General features: G+C 44.1%; 1 protein-coding gene across 1 annotated transcript in view; it reads left to right on the top strand.

Annotated features, from left to right (window-relative positions):
* LOC139253730 (contactin-associated protein-like 5) overlaps window positions 1-15,769 on the top strand; it is a 1,639,232-nt gene that overhangs the window by 16,921 nt on the left and 1,606,542 nt on the right. The window lies entirely within an intron of this gene.

Genomic DNA, 15,769 nt, shown 5'->3' with positions numbered 1-15,769 from the left:
GTAGAATAAATAATAATCCTTCATATACAAATACCCAAACATTTTTATTACCTTGCTATCATTTCTGTTAAACTTTCAATTTATTATCTTTGCTTAAAATGAATTCCAAGTCAGGTTTAACAATTTGTGTCTCATTTCTGACCACTTGCTATTACTGAAATATATATACAGGCAACTCTCGATTATCCGGGTCCCTCGGGGATTGGGCTATGCCGGATAAAAGATTTCTCCATTCGAGCGAGTTGACATTACAATTAATGATTACCGTACTGCAGGTGTGCTCTAACCAATAGCTGTAGCGTATCTTCTAATCCTTGAATTCTAGTCCTCGAGATCTAAAGACCATTAGGCTTGTTGATTACTTCTTGTAACTGTTCATGGCATTTTAATGAATTATGAGAGGCAGTGGACCTGTGTGCGAGCAGCAGTGGGCGCTGAGGCAAGGCAGAGCGCTTAAAAGCAAGGCTCAACAGGCAACGTTTGAAAGGAATATCAGAGTTTCAAAGTGACGTCACACACACGGAATTTTAAATGCCGTTAAAATGGTTTCCCGTTGCATCCGTGTGTGGATAATCGAGAGTTGCCTGTATATATATATATAGCTCCATCTGGTGGACTACTGTGGCTTTGCAGCCATTGTTGTTTACAACAATAAAGAGGGAATCACCTGATTGGGGTTCCTGAAGTTATCAGCCATCTTAGAGCCTGTGTGTGTTTGTGAGGTCGTACTGAAAACATAACATTGGCGAAGAGGATGGGATCATCGGATAACCTAGCTGAAATTTTTGTTGGTGGATGATTCAGCCAGCTTACCAAAAACATAACAATTACCACATCTTTTTATGCCTGTTGCTGTACTTCTTTATGCTTATTCAATTTGTAAAACCATTTCTGGCATACTAAAGTCAACAAATTACCTGGAACCTTATAGAACGATGTGTGTTGACGTTAGCAAGACCAGATTCATAACAGTTCTGAGGTGCATACAAAATGGTAATGGCACACTTTTACAAGGAAAGTCTCTGCATGAATATCCTTTACAACAAATTCAAATAAAAAAGATTAATTTTTAATATCCTATCTGCTTCTAATGAAAAATAAATTAAACGTAATCATAATATTTTGTAGCCAGTTGCTCTTTTTCTTATGTTGCACCGAAGGTTAGATTTATTTCTTGGTAACATTTTGACAGATTGTTAGTTTGGACATTGCATTTTTTTTTGGCATGAGCAGTTCTCTCCTTTGGAACTTGAAGGACAGCTAAAAAATGAGAATGATAGCCTAGTGATTACTGAACTGGAACCAGCAACCTATAGATAATTAGTTCGCATGGCACGTTATGAAATTGAATTTGCTAAATGTGGCAATATGGGGGCTGGCAAGAGGGGGAAAAAAATTATCAAAAATGTTGCTGGATTGTTATGAAAATCCAACACTATTAACATCCTTCACGGTCGGCATCTGCTGCCTGTACTCAGAATGACCCAGGTGTGAATCCAGTCCCATACTGCATGATTGACTTAATGTCCTCAGCGAAACGAGGAGTGGGCAATAAATACTGCCATGCCAACATTGCTTACATCACAAAGAACAAAGTAAAAAAATAAATTGATGGGTGTCAGGAGCCAAAGTTGCAAGGTCTCCTTCCAGCCTGTCCTTTTGTTGAAGGAATTGAAGCACGGTGCTTTGTCTTAAGATGTAAACAGTTTCTGTGAGACAGTGGTTGATGAACATTTGTGCAGGTGGAGTAAATTTCCTTTCTTTTGACTTCAATGGAAATTTCAAGAAAAATCAGGAGAGATGTAAAGTGACATCACCGTACAAAGTCAAAAACTACCCCACTGTTTTTCATAACTAATGACCTCATTATCATTGAACACTCTCTGGTGTGGTCTGCCGTGATCAAAGTAAGAAAAATAAAAGGGACTGCACAGTGAATCTGGGGCATTCCCTCATTCATAACGGGATTGTGTGCACATGAAAGAACAGTCACTTCTGCTCAAAGTAGCCCCCGACAACCTCTCACTGCCATAGAGGTTTCAAGCCTTCTCCGAGATGTCTAATGCTGTGTATTTATTTTAAACGTGTGCTTACATTCAGTCACTCTGGCATCTGATGAATACAGCAGCCACATCAATCTGCCATCTTTCCTCGGTCAAGTTGCTTTCAAGCTGTGGCGTGCAGCAAATCTGGTTCGATGTTCTGCTTTGAAACCAATGTCTTATTTTAAAACTTATCTTGTGCCAAACATGCAGAAACAATGGGGAGACTTTTAACCCCCCTAAATGGGTGGGTTTAGGTCGGCTGAGATGTAAAAATGTTTAAAAAAATCTCAAACTAGAACCCAACGCACCTCGAACCCATCCACTTCTGGTTTTAATGGAGGCGGGACTTGTGGCAGGTGACCAAGCAACTCCCAGGAGGTGTGTCTCATTTAAATATGTTAATGAGACTGCGTGCCTCAGATTGTTACTCCATTTTGGAATTAAGCCTGGCCGGCCGGGTTTCAGATTAAATTCGGCAAGAGCTGAGAGAAACCCGTTCCTTCGGGTTTCCTGATTAAAAAACAGCACCCCAGTGACTCGGTGTCAAATTGTTTGCCTTGTAACACTCCTGTGAAGCATTTTGGGACGTTTTACTATGTTAAAGGTGCGATATAAACACAAGTTATTGTTCTTATTGACACTGACTCAACTTTAATATATTGCTCCACAGTCTCCCTCTGTAACCTTTATGTAGATTTACACAGAATATGCAGCACAGAAACAGGCCATTTGGCTTAACCAGTAAATGCAGGCGTTTATGTTCCACTCGAGCCTCCTCCCAACCTTCCTCATCTAACTTTATCAGGATATCCCCTTCTCCCTCATATACTTATCCAAATACCTTGTCCCAATGGCCATTTTGTGTGAGCCTGATCAGTAACTGTCAGGCATAAGTAGCAACACAGCCAAATCAGATCCTGTTCTAACCTGACGTTCATGCATAAGACACTTTCCAACAAGTTTCCCTAAAAATCAATCGTGAACAGGGACCCGATGTTCTCCTCAATCACTCGTCCAAGCTCAGAGACTAACTGTCTTGCCCCCTACTGCTACTCCAGCTGAGATCATTTTACTCAGCACAATTTGGGGATTGAATTTGTGACCTTCTGCTGTATCTAACTTTTTTCCACACTCGACATTGAACCCATCAGATGAGATACCAAGGGATCTCTTTCCATTTCGCTAACCTTTTTTACTTGCGTTTATCAGAGAGATTTTTGAGCGATAATTAAATAAAGGGTTACGGAGAGCGGGCAGGGAAATGGAGCTGAATCCATGATCAGATCAGTCACGATCTTATTAAATGGCGGAGCAGGCTCGAGGGGCCAGGTGGCCTACTCCTGCTCCTATTTCTTATGTTCTTATGTAAACCTTCTCTCAAAGAAACTTGTTATTCATTTTGCTATTTTATCATCTTATTAGAATTGCAAATTGCTACAATTACATAGAATTATAGTTGATAATAAAGGCCTCAGGGTTGGAATATGTGGCTAAAATTTGAAGTCGGTGCCTTAAGTACTTCTAAAAAATGTTTTTCCATGCTTGGTCTGATGTGCCATATGCCAAAAACATTGCTGAAGTAAGTTAGCAGGGCATATGCACAGGTTCAATGATTGGCAGCAGTCCTTTTCAAATGTACTTTCTTCAAATGAAGACCTTTTTAAAAGTAGAGTTTCTGCTGTTTTGCTATTGCTCAAATAGAAATAAACTGCCACTTTTAACTTTCAGAGCAAGATCGGATCTGGCTTTTGGTGCAGTAACAGAACAAACTAGTTTCAGTTAAAACAAAGTTCCAGTGCGTTCTTCATTCTGCCTTGGCCATTCCCCACTCTTTCCTGTTTAGATATAACTCTCCTGTGTCTTCTACTTTGCCCTGTTTTGTTCTGCTGTGCCTCAGCCTTACCTCTGTTATCTCAATACTTCTCTTTTTAGATTACTAATGCAATGCACCAGAGAGTGCTGATCAGGAAAGAGATTTGGGGTTTTAATGGAAAAACTTATCAGCAGAATGCTTGGCACAGGCTGAAGTAAAATACACAAATAGGTACTGGGTTGCATTAACAAAGAGGTAGAATATAAACTTAAAAAAGGGAGCATTGTTGTTGCTCAAGACATTGTTCAGATCCTATGTGGATTATGATTAGGTTTGTCACCGAATCAAAGGGAGGGTATTATTGCCCCCAACAGGATACGAATACAAGCAATAAAAGGGGACCTTAAATGTCAAGAAGAATGCTTAAGCAGATTGGATCTGTTTTCTTTGGCGAATAAAGACCTTGAGATGACTTGTTTGAATTTTTCAAGGATTGACAATATTTCTCAAAATCTTTCCATATGATGGCAGTTTGAATACTTGCACGCAATTTATTAATGAGGTTCAAGATAAGAAAGCTAGACTGGATTTTTGCACCCAAATCTGAACAATGTGGAATAAAGTTACCATGGAAGGCTATTGCAAGAGAATAAAAATTGATTAGAGACACAAGAGACATCATTGGTGATATCTGGGGAGATACATTTTTTTAATTAATTTTCTGAATCTGGGCATCACTGGCAAGGCCACCCTTTATTGTCCATTCCAAGTTGCCCATAAGCAGGTGGCGGTGAGCCTTCTTGAACCGCTGCAGTCCGTGTGGTGAAGATGCTCCCACAAATTGAGGGGTAATGAAGCGGAGAGGTGATATGTCCTCCTGCAATCGCAAACATTCTTCTTCCCCCTAAGGTTAAAGGAGCAGGGAATTAAAAAACTACACACAAAAATGAAGAGAAAGGTTACCCAATGTGCTGGCAGAAACCTGCAGGCAACTGACCGAGCTGTCCTGCAACCACATTTGATGGCTGCTGAAGAGGAGACGACACGGTTTCAGATCAACGTGAGGAGAGTTATCTCATATGCCACGCCACAGCATGCTGCCCATCAATCCACTTAACAGTATCCTTGGGAGGAGGTGGAGACAGGCTTGAAGCCATGTTTGATAGTTAATGGGGAGAAAGTAATGTCCATTGACACGTTTGTAAACAGCAAAAAGAAAAGATTTTAAAACTTTGATATGCTACAATATTTACTCCTACCCAAGGTTAAAAGGACCAAGACTGAGCAAACTACTCAAGATGAAAATTTGAAATTGTGAACGGCAATAGCAAAGCATGATCAGCCATGATCATATTGAATGGTGGTGCAGGTTCAAAGGGTCGAATGGCCGACTCATTCACCTATTTTCTATGTTTCTATGTCCTGACACAACAGAAATGCTACCCCAGATTATTCTGTAAAAATCCTCCTTGATAAAATGCAACATCCCCACCGACACCTGGGAGTCCCTGGCCAAAGATCGCCTTAAGTGGAGGAAGAGCATCCGGGAGGGCGCAGAGCACTTTGAATCTCGTCGCTGAGAGCATGCAGAAAACAAGCGTAGGCAGCAGAAGGAGCGTGCGGCAAACCAGACTCCCCACCCGCCCTTTCCTTCAACAACTGCCTGACCCACCTGTGACAGAGACTGTAATTCCCATATTGGACTGTTCAGTCACCGAAGAACTCACTTTTAGAGTGGAAGCAAGTCTTCCTCGATTTCAAGGGACTGTCTATGATGATGTATTTTAACATTAGAGGGAAACAGCATAGATTGATGATCAAGTTTAATTCAATAGCTTTACGACTCCAAATGAGAAGAGATTTGGAAAGAGGTGACATGATAGGTCCAAGTCAGCATGGAGTTATGAAAGGGAAATCATGCTTGACAAATCTTCTGGAATTTTTTGAGGATGTTTCCAGTAGAGTGGACCAGGGGGAACCAGTTGATGTGGTGTATTTGGACTTTCAGAAGGCTTTCAACAAGGTCCCACACAAGAGATTAATGTGCAAAGTTAAAGCACATGGGATTGGAGGTAGCGTGCTGACGTGGATTGGGAACTGGTTGGCAAACAGGAAGCAAAGAGTAGGAGTAAATGGGTACTATTCAGAATGGCAGGCAGTGACTAGTGGGGTACCGCAAGGTTCTGTGCTGGGGCCTCAGCTGTTTACATTGTACATTCATGATTTAGACGAGGGGATTAAATGCAGTATCTCCAAATTTGCGGATGTTGGGTGGCAGTGTGAGCTGCGAGGAGGATGCTATGAGGCTGCAGAGTGACTTGGATAGGTTAGGTGAGTGGACAAATGCATGGCAGATGAAGTATAATGTGGATAAATGTGAGGTTATCCACTTTGGTGGTAAAAACAGAGAGACAGACTATTATCTGAATGGTGACAGATTAGGAAAAGGGGAGGTGCAACGAGACCTGGGTGTCATGGTACATCAGTCATTGAAGGTTGGCATGCAGGTACAGCAGGTGGTTAAGAAAGCAAATGGCATGTTGGCCTTCATAGCGAGGGGATTTGAGTACAGGGGCAGGGAGGTGCTGCTACAGTTGTACAGGGCCTTGGTGAGGCCACACCTGGAGTATTGTGTACAGTTTTGGTCTCCTAACTTGAGGAAGGACAATCTGCTATTGAGGGAGTGCAGCGAAGGTTCACCAGACTGATTCCCGGGATGGCGGGACTGACATATCAAGAAAGACTGGGTGAACTGGGCTTGTATTCACTGGAGTTCAGAAGAATGAGAGGGGATCTCATAGAAACGTTTAAAATTCTGACGGGTTTAGACATGTTAGATGTAGGAAGAATGTTCCCATTGTTGGGGAAGTCCAGAACCAGAGGTCACAATCTAAGGATAAGGGGTAAACCATTTAGGACCGAGATGAGGAGAAACTTCTTCTCCCAAAGAGTGGTGAACCTGTGGAATTCTCTACCACAGAAAGTTGTTGAGGCCAATTCACTAAATATATTCAAAAAGGAGTCCTTACTACTAGGGGGATCAAGGGGTATGGCGAGAAAGCAGGAATGGGGTACTGAAGTCTCATGTTCAGCCATGAACTCATTGAATGGCGGTGCAGGCTCGAAGGGCCGAATGGACTACTCCTGCACCTATTTTGTATGTTTCTATGTTTCTATTTAAAAGTGCAGAGTTCACTGAAGCCAGTGTGTGTATCTGTGCTCTTGTTTATTAGAGGTTTGTAACTTGCTTCTTGAGCATCAAGTAAGCAATTACTGATAATCAAGGGCATAGAGACACACGCATCAGGAGTTAAATATGCAAAACAATTTCAATCTAAACAGCAACTGAAACCTCAGATGGAAAAGGCTACATTCAGTACTCAAATACCAAACTGGTTATCCTCGCCACAAGACACAGTAGAGCAATAGAACAACCAAGTAACAATATTTTTATCCATCAGTGATTTTCACTGATATGTTAAAAACTGTGACTGTTGCACTTTATAGTTGATGCATAGACTGGCTGACTGTTCTTATTCAAAGATTTCTTCCCGCAAGAGAAAAATCAATATTGTGCTACATTGTGATTGATTAAAAACGGTTGAACATTAATGCACAGGGCCAATAATCCTTATACCTACTCCACTGCCAGAAGTGCGACAGAGTGGGAAGCCCACTATGTCGCTGACCTCCATTCCAGACCTTACCACAGCATCTGTGGTCAGCTAATTTCTATTGTCAGCAATTGCAGCAGTTATGGACAGAACTGGATCAATACCCAATACAGAGAGCGAGGAGAAGATGCAGCCCCCACAAGCTGCTCGGAGAGTGGGCTAGTCACAACTGATTGCCTGCTGAGCTGCCCATGATTCGACATTCTCAACAGGATTAGGGCCCTACTTGCAAACCTCCATTCACCCAGACATTGACTTCTTTTCAGTATCCGATGGCGCAAAGGAGGGCCACTGCCATAGGAATTCTGGCAGGTGAAGCTTTCCTGCAGGCCTTGGCTCTTTGTAACATCGTGGACATTCTATAGGACAAATGGAACTTCCGGCCATCTTAGGCCCCAGCCAAAGCTTTGCTTATCTGCTCTGCTGGGTGCAGACCTGGCATTTCACAGTTTGCACCCAATTTTCCATCCCTGAAAGGCCTCTTCTGCAGCCTTTACACCTGCATTGCACCCTCGGCTTCAAGCAAATTCAGCACCTCTCCGCCCAATTTTCAAACACTGAACTCTTTCTTCATCTGTTATGGGCTGACTTTAACAGGCATTACAACCATTACCCTTTTCTTGACATCACGTTGTTCCTCTCCAGTTCATCACTTGCTCTACAGTGCTGCAAAAAAGAAAGGTTTGGATTTATAGAAGAAACATAGAAATTTACAACACAGAAGGAGGCCATTTCAGCTCATCGTCTCTGCGCCGGCTGACAAAGAGCCGCACGGCCCTTGGTCAGCAGCCCTAAAGGCTACATAGAAACCTATGAACAATGACAGAAAGGCAAAGAGCACCCAGCCCAACCAGTCCGCTTCACATAACTACGACACCCCTTATACTGAAACTCCACCCCAACTGGAGCCATGTGATTTATATCGCGCCTTTCATGACCACCAGATGTCCCAAAGCACTCTACAGCCAATGAAGTACTTTCTGAAGTGTTGTCACTGTCGTAATGTAGAAAATGCAGCAGCAATTTGCACAGAGCAAGGTCCCACAAACAGCAATGTGATAATGACCAGATAATCTGTTTTTTTTGTTATGTTGATTGAGGGTTAAATATTAGCCAGGACTCCAGGGATAACTCCCCTGCTTTTCTTCGAAATAGTGCCTTGGGATCTTTTACGCCCCATGAGAGAGCAGGCGGGATCTTGGTTTAACGTCTCATCCGAAAAACGCCAGCTCCAACAGAGCAGCACTCCCTCAGCACTGCACTGGAGTGTCAGCCGAGATTTTTTGTGCTCAAGTTCCAAGAGTGGGACTTGAACCCACAACCTTCTGACTCAGAAGCGAGTGTGCTACCCACTGAGGCACAGCTGACTGTAGTATTACTTCTGATCACCCTCCCTTGTGTCTGCATTTCTGTTTTAACCAGAGGTATCCAGCATTATATACCTATCAGACATCTTCAGTTTCCTGCACTGCCTTTACCAAAGTTCACCTTCCCCTTTATTTCAATGAATTTTTAACCATTTCCTTTCCTCTGCCTCACTAGCTGTCTGGTGACAACCTGCAATGCGCCTTTCAAAAATCCTTCTGCTTCCCAGATAATGCAGTGTCTCCAACTGTTTCTGAAGGTTGAGTGATTGCACGTGGAGATACTCCCAGAAACTGCCACATCATGCTGGTCCCTCCCAACAATGTCTCCACTGTGCAGCCATACAAAATAAACTGGGAAACTGAAAGAAGCATCAACCAAACTGCACTTTATGTGCCAAACACTCTCCATTCACATAGCTGCCTTCTTACTCTGTTAGTCTCTGGCAACTAAGCTATCTCTCACTTCTCAAACACAGGTGCACCATTTTCAAAACAACCAATCAGCACTACACATCAGCAAGAATTATTTCATACCCGATCAATAGCTGGATTCTCATTCAAACCAGTCCTGCCAGTGCTTGCATAAACAACCATCATCATCATCATCATAGGCAGTCTCTCGGAATCGAGGAAGACTTGCTTCCACTCTAAAAATGAGTCCTTAGGTGGCTGAACAGTCCAATACGAGAGCCACAGTCCCTGTCACAGGTGGAACAGATAGTCATTGAGGGAAAGGGTGGGTGGGACAGGTTTGCCGCATGCTCTTTCCGCTGCCTGTGCTTGATTTCTGCATGCTCTCTGCGATGAGACACAAGATGCTCAGTGCCCTCCCAGATGCTCTTCCTCCACTTAAGGCGATCTTTAGCCAAGGACTCCCAGGTGTCAGTGGGGATGTTGCACTTTATCAGGGAGGCTTTGAGGGTGTCCTTGCAACGTTTCCCCAGCCCACCTTTGGCTCGTTTGCCGTGAAGGACTTCCGAGTAGAGCGCTTGCTTTGGGAGTCTTGTGTCTGGCATGAGAACAATGTGGCCTTCCCAACGGTGCTGATCAAGTGTGGTCAGTGCTTCAATGCTGGGGATGTTGACCTGGTCGAGGACGCTAACATTGGTGTGTCTGTCCTCCCAGGGGACTTGTAGGATCTTGCGGAGACATCGTTGGTGGTATTTCTCCAGCAACTCGAGGTGTCTACTGTACATGGTCTATGTCTATACAAGATGGCAGGTATTACTACAGCCCTGTAGACCATGAGCTTGATGACAGGTTTGAGGGCCTGATCTTCAAACACTCTTTTCCTCAGGCGGCCGAAGGCTGCCCTGGCGCACTGGAGATGATGTTGAATCTCCGCATCAATGTCTGCTCTTGTTGATAAGAGGCTCCCGCGGTATGGGAAATGATCCACGTTGTCCAGGGCCGCGCCATGGATCTTGATGACTGGGGGGGCAGTGCTAAGCGGCGAGGACAGGCTGGTGGAGGACTTTTGTCTTACGGATGTTTAGTGTAAGGCCCATGCTTTCGTACGCCTCAGTAAATACATTGACTATGACTTAGAGTTCAGTCTCTGTATGTGCGCAGATGCAGGCGTCGTCCGCATACTGTAGCTCGATGACAGAGGTTGGGGTGGTCTTGGACCTGGCCTGGAGACGGCACAGGTTGAACAGGTTCCCACTAGTTCTGTAGTTTAGTTCCACTCCAGCGGGGAGCTTGTTGACTGTGAGGTGGAGCATGGCAGTGAGGAAGATTGAGAAGAGGGTTGTGGCAATGACACAGCGCTGTTTGACCCGGGTCTGGATGTGGATTGGGTCTGTAAGGTATCCGTTGGTAAGGATCATGGCCTGCATGTCGTCGTGAAGCAGGCAGAGGATGGTGACGAACTTTTGGGGGTATCCGAATCGGAGGAGGATGCTCCATAGACCCTCGCGGTTGACAGTGTCAAAGGCCTTTGTAAGGTCGAAGAAGGCCATGTATAAGGGCTGGCGCTGCTCCCTGCATTTTTTCTGCAGCTGTCGCGCTGCAAAAATCATGTTTGTTGTGCCCCGTAGGGGACGAAATCCGCACTGTGACACCGGGAGGAGCTCCTCAGCCACAGGGAGAAGACGGTTGAGGAAAAAATAAACAACCACTAGTTAATGAGCTGCCGTGTCAATATACCTCATTGGATACTAAGCCACTCATTTGTTTTCTCACTCTGTATGGTTTGAATGCTGAGAGCTGGTGTTGCTCCATTAAACGGGGACATTCTTATTGGTATAAAAACCTTCCACTTTTCCTGAAAACTAACATGCACTTGATGTGCCGTAACCTACAAGGCTACAGACCAAGAGCTGGAAAGTCGGAATAGGCTGGATAGCTCTTTTTCAGCTAGTACAGACACAATAGATCATATGGCTCCCGCCTGTGCTGTAAATTTCTACGATTCTGGGAAATATTCCACACTGTAGAGAACAAAATGTTAATTATAATGATGCCATTCTAAATATAGCTTGGCAGGACCTTCATATCCCCAGCCTTGCCAGGTTCTCCATCACACTCCCGGGCTCCCCCGCCTCCCTGTTAACGTTGGGAGATCCTACAAATCCCCTGGGAGGATAGGAGCACCAACATCAACGTCCTCATTCAGGCTAACATCCCCAACATTGAAGCACTGACCACATTTGATCAGCTCCGCTGGGCAGGCCACATTGTCCGCATGCTAGACATGAGACTCCCAAAGCAAGCGCTCTACTCAGAGCCCCTTCACGGCAAACGAGCCAAAGGTGGGCAGCGGAAACACTTCCAGGATACCCTCAAAGCCTCCCTGATAAAGTACGACATCCCCACTGACACCTGGGAGTCCCTGGCCCAAGTCCGCCCTAAGTGGAGGAAGTGCATCCGAGAGGGCGCTGAGCACCTCGTGTCTCAACGCCGAGAGCATGCAAAAATCAAGCGCAGGCAGCGGAAAGAGCGTGCGGCAAACCAGTCCCACCCACCCCTTCCCTCAACGACTATCTGTCCCACCTGTGACAGAGTCTATGGCTCTCGCATTGAACTGTTCAGCCACCAAAGAACTCGCTTCAGGAGTGGAAGCAAGTCTTCCTCGATACCGAGGGACTGCCTATGATGATGATGATGATGATGAGAGTTTGCAGTACCCATTGTCAATGTTTTCCGTGTGGCTTTCAGCAGAGTCTGATTGTTTTCTCTCCTCTGTGAGGGCCAATGCAGGACACTTGTAATATGTTGCTGTTAAAAATTAATCATATTTTGCAGTCCTCTCATTGAAATTATGTTTTATGTCAGGAAAATAATTCTGACCAGTGATTGTTTTAAAGTGGTGTACATTGGAGTATTTTATCAAGACAATAATGTGTGCTTTTACAGATTGCAGCACATTACAATTCTGAAAATCGTTTGTGCTTTACCTGAATAGGCAGAAAAAACAACGGTTTATGGCTTTTGAACTGCTCTGTTTCAGCCTAGTGGGAAATACAAACATTATGATATCATTTATTAATGGCTAAAAGTTAATATAAAATAACATAAAATAAGTCCAGAAATGGAAATATGACTTACACTTTAATATGATGGAAATTTAACTCTTACACTGAAATCCTGGAAAACCTATTCCCTGATTAATAGAATCATAGAATCATAGAATGATTACAGCACAGAAGGAAGCCATTCAGCCTGTCAAGCCCGTGCCAGCTCTCTGCAAGAGCAATTCTGCTAGTCCCACTCTCCTGCCTCTTCCTCATAGCCTTGCAATTTTTTTTTTCTTCAGGTACATATCCAATTCCCTATTGAAAGCCATGATTGAGTCTGCCTCCACTATGCTGTCAAGCAGTGCATTCCAGATCCTAACCACTCGCTGTGTAAAATAATTGTTCCTCATGTCGCCTTTTGTTCATTTGTCAATCACCTTAAATCTGCGTCCTCTGGTTCTCGACCCTTCTGCCCATGGGAACAGTTTCTCTCTATCTACTCTGTCGAGACCCCTCATGATTTTGAACACCTCTATCAAATCTCCTCTAAATCTTCTCTGTTCTAAGGAGACCAACCCCAGCTTCTCCAGTCTATCCACGTAACTGAAGTCCCTCATCCCTGGAATCTGCACCCTCTCTAAGGCCTTCACGTCGTTCCTAAAGGGCGGTGTCCAAAATTGGGTATAATACTCCAGTAGAGGCCGAACCAGTGTTTTATAAAGGTTCATCATAATTTCCTTGCTTTTGTACTCTATGCCTCTATCAATGAAGCCGAGGATCCCGTATACTTTTTTAACTGCTTTCTCAATTTGTCCTGCCAACTTCAACGATTTGTGCACATACACCCCAAAGTCTCTTTGTTCATGCACCCCCTTTAGGATTGTACCATTCAGTTTATATTGCCTCTACTCGTTATTTTTAACAAAATGTATCACTTCGCACTTTCCTGCGTTAAATTGCATCTGCCATGTCTTCAGCCATTTCACCAGCCTATCTATGTCCTCTTGAAGTCTATTACTATCCTCCTCACTGTTCACTATACTTCCAAGTTTTGTGTCATCTGTAAATTTTGAAATTGTGTCCTGTACGCTCAAGTACAAGTCATTAATATATATCAAGAAAAGAGGTGGTCCCTAGTACCAGCCCCTGGAGAACACCACTGTGTACCTTCCTCCAGTCCAAAAAATAGCCTTTCATTACTCTCAGTTTCCTGTCACTTAGCTAATTTCGTATCCATGCTGCCACTGTCTCTTTTATTCCATGGGTTTCAACTTTGCTGGCAAGCCTAATATGTGGCACTTCATCAAAAGCCTTTTGGAAGTCCATGTACACTACATCAACCGCATTGCCCTAATCAACCCTCACTGGTACCTCATCAAAAAGCTCAATCAAGTTAGTTAACACGATTTGCCTTTAACAAATCCATGCTGGCTTTCCTTAATTAATGCACACTTGTCCAAGTGACTATTAACTTTGTCCTGATTATCGTTTCTAAAAGCTTCCCCACTGATGGCATCATGGCTGCTTACTGGATAATGGTCAATGATGTGTGTAATGATGTAAATGCATATAAACTACAAGACTAATATGCAGCACCCTGATGCGTACATGGGTGCCAACTGTGTTATCCTGCATTAAAGGGAAACCTATCACCCATGAGAGCTCTGTGCCCCGTCCAGCTGATGAAGGTGTTGCCAACCTGTAAACATGGCAGCTATCAATCGCTTGATTCTTACACTCCAGACTGTTTGATATGGCGCATTTTCCTCAGGTGCCTTGGAAGGAGCTTGATGCAGTGGTAACCTTCAATCCTGCAGGAGCAAGAAACCTCTTTCCAAATGTTGTCTACAGGTCACCCTGCAGCATATGGTACAACATGGCTTCAGTTGGGGTGGAATGTAGAATGTTTCGGTGCAAAGGGGGTGTCACAGTTGTGTGGGACGGACTGGTTGGGCTGGGTGCTCTTTAACTTTCCGCCATTGTTCATTGTTCATAGGGTTGCTGATCGAGGGCCGTGTGGGTCTTTTTCGGCCGGCGCGGACACAATGGGCTGAAATGGCCTCCTTCTGCGCTGTAGATTTCTATGTTTCTATGTTTATAACTCTATGACAGTGTGCCTTGTAAAGTGGAGACAGTGAAGCCGGTTTCTCACATGTCCAGTTCGGTCAAGAGGTCTATAAATGTAGGTCCCCGGGCGCAGAGAGAAAAAATATTTGTTGCACCTGCATTTGATGGCACCACATGAACTTCCTCGCCATTCAGAACCCTAAACTAAATGCCAATCACGCTGCTTTCTATGGTGCCATTTAGATAATGAGGGGAGACACTGCCTACCAAAAATGCCAAAATGGCAAAAGAAAAATCAGAATTCACACCAAAACCAACTAATGCATGAGGCAGAATGTAGTGAAATTATCCTAAAAAACAACGAATAACAAATGCATCAATTACTAACTGCTCATAAGCCTGCCAACTTTAACTGGGTAAGTGGATTGCCATGGGCGGCCCCTCATCCTGATTCATTAGGCCGGGTCTGCTTAAGTCAGCATAGGCAGTCCCTTAGAATCAAGGAAGACTTGCTTCCACTCCCAAAGTGAGTTCTCTGGTGGCTGAACAGTCCAATACAAGAGCCACAGAACCTGTCACAAGTGGGACAGACATTCGTCGCGGGAGGAGATGGGTGGGGCTGGTTTGCCGCGCGCTCCTTCCGCTGTCTGCGCTTGACCTCTTCACGCTCTTTGTGTTGAGACTCGAAGGCTTCTTAAAGATAGGTGCAACATGACCAGTGCATTACAGCACAGAAACTGGCCATTTGGCCCAACTGGCCTCTGCCAGTGTTTATGCTCCACATGAGCCTCCTCCCACTCACCTGCATCTCATACCATCAACATATCCTTCTATTCCTTTCGCCCTCATGTGTTTATCTAGATTCCCCTTAAATGCATCTATACTATTCACCTCAACCACTCCATGTGGTAGTGAGTTCCACACTCTAACCACTCACTGTGTAAAGATGTTTCTCCTGAATTCCCTATTGGACTTATTGGTGACTATTTTATACTTATGGCCCTTAGTTCTGGTCTCGGACTCAAGTGGAAACATCTTCTCTACATCTACCCTGCTTAAATTGTTTGAGTCTCTGGGTGAGTTTATTGCATTTTTTCCCATTGCTGAGAATTCTGGTGAAGGATCATATTACCATAATTGCACAATGATAGTAAAGTCTCCACACTGTGGCCTCTTTCTCATCGCAGAAATCACTGTTGGAAAATTGGGCTAAATGGGTGCTTGTGACTACTAGCCTAATTTCTTGATACCTAACTGCTTCCTGTTCAGCCTACAAAAATGAGTCCCCTAACTAATGCTTAAATGATCAAAGAAATTGAAGGCCAGTAATGTTCAGGCATAATTG

Source organism: Pristiophorus japonicus, chromosome 3, assembly GCF_044704955.1.
Source record: "Pristiophorus japonicus isolate sPriJap1 chromosome 3, sPriJap1.hap1, whole genome shotgun sequence".
In the NCBI taxonomy this organism is placed as follows: domain Eukaryota; kingdom Metazoa; phylum Chordata; class Chondrichthyes; family Pristiophoridae; genus Pristiophorus; species Pristiophorus japonicus.
Note: the sequence above shows the minus strand (reverse complement) of the source record. Positions and strands in the feature narration are given on the sequence as shown.